At 29.0% G+C, this 1,836-nt stretch overlaps 1 protein-coding gene across 1 annotated transcript in view; it reads left to right on the forward strand.

Annotated features, from left to right (window-relative positions):
- LOC117115104 (centrosomal protein of 83 kDa-like) overlaps positions 1–1,836 on the forward strand; it is a 19,299-nt gene that overhangs the window by 6,858 nt on the left and 10,605 nt on the right. The gene's annotated exons all lie outside the window — the stretch shown is intronic.

Here is a 1,836-nt window from a genome sequence, read left to right on the forward strand (position 1 = left end):
ATGTAGCTCTGTACCCCCCTCCTTCCAAGCAGCACCACCACTTTTGTAGCAAGCATGTCCAATTAAAAAAACGAACATCGAGGAGTAAATTTAAATCCATGCTGTATGCATGCAGAATTTGTGCAAAAAAAAAGTTTAGAAGGTGATTAAAAATTCCATCATTTCGCTATTCTGCTGCGCTAGCTTGTCTCGCTATGTAGCGCATGGGTGATGCGTTATGCTTAACTCTAAAAACCTATCATGGTTAGCTATCTATCCAAAGAGTCGCATAATTCAACCAGGTCTTTGCCTATTAATTACTTAATTTAGACGTTTTCGGTACTGTACAAATTTTAATGGTCAAAATGTGGAAGAACACACTATATACCAATACATTAAAAGGGTAGTTAACCCATGAAAATGGTGATAATACTTAGGGCTTTGATTGGTTTTTTTAAAAAAACTTTTCCTCAATACAGTTGATGTAATACATGCAATTTAAGCAATTGGAAATTATGATTAAAAATATTTTTGGTAGTTAAAAAAGCTTCTCCAAAAACATGTAAACAAACATTAAAGAAAAACATATTGCAATCCATGCAGCCTTTCTGGAATTTATTGTTTAGAGACGCCATGTACAAACAAAGCAACAAGTTTCAGATAAATTTCTATTTTTATTTAAATATGCTTTACACAATAAACTATTTACATATACTGTAACTGATTACTAAAATATACAATACATTGTCAATCATGAATAAAAATGCTGGATTGAATACATATGATATGCTGGAAACCAACATAATGTAAAAAAAATAAATAAAAATAAGGCATTCTTGCTGCACTATTAAATAATTAAATTGTATACACATAATTACAATATTATTGCACTGGGTTGTTTGTAGCATTAAGTACCTGTACTTGGCAGATTAAATTACAATCACTAAAAAACATTTTTTATGTGTATATAGCTAATTAGAAGATTATTAAAATAAACAATTCTACTATATTTGGCTGGTGCATATGAACTTCTATTTAGAGACATAATTTCATTATTTTCTTTCCAAAAATATTATTAAACGTTAACTAGCACCTCATAACGACTTTTACATGATAAAAATCGGCTCGGTATAACACATTTTACCGAGTACGAAATTTAAGTTAGTGGAACATTCTGCTGTTACATCTTCTAATTTTACCCCGCCGTTGTATTTAGGTACACGCTACAGTGCACACAATGAGCCAACAACTTGGATATTAGGATATCATTATTTAACTTTAAAGCCAATATTTGGCCAATGAAATTACAATCACTAAACATATCTTATGTATATACAGCTAATTAGGACATTATTAAAAAATCATTGTGATATTATTATTTAACTTTAAAGCCAAGTGCCTATACAGTATTTTGCTGATTAAATTACAATCACTAAAAAAACATTTTTTTTATGTATACAGATAATTAGGTCATAAAAATTCATTATGAGATTATTACTTAACTTGAAGCCAAGTGTACCTATACTTGGCTGATTAAATTACAACCACTAAAAAAACATTTTTTATGTATATACAGCTACAGTAATTAGGAGATTGCTAAAATTTCATTGGGATATTATAATTTAACTTTAAAGCCAAGTGCCTATTGGCTGATGAAATTACAATCACTAAAAACATTTTTTGTGTATATACAGCTAATCAGGACATTATTAAAAAATCATTGTGATATTATTTTTTAACCTTAAAGCCAAGTGCCTTTACATTATTTGGCTGATTAAATTACAATCACTAAAACACACATTTTTTTATGTATATACAGCTAAAAAGGCATTCTTGCTGCACTATTAAATAATTAAA

Source organism: Anneissia japonica, unplaced genomic scaffold (genome assembly GCF_011630105.1).
Source record: "Anneissia japonica isolate Jap-2015-1 unplaced genomic scaffold, ASM1163010v1 scaffold24_len2511860_cov200, whole genome shotgun sequence".
Lineage (NCBI taxonomy): Eukaryota > Metazoa > Echinodermata > Crinoidea > Comatulida > Comatulidae > Anneissia > Anneissia japonica.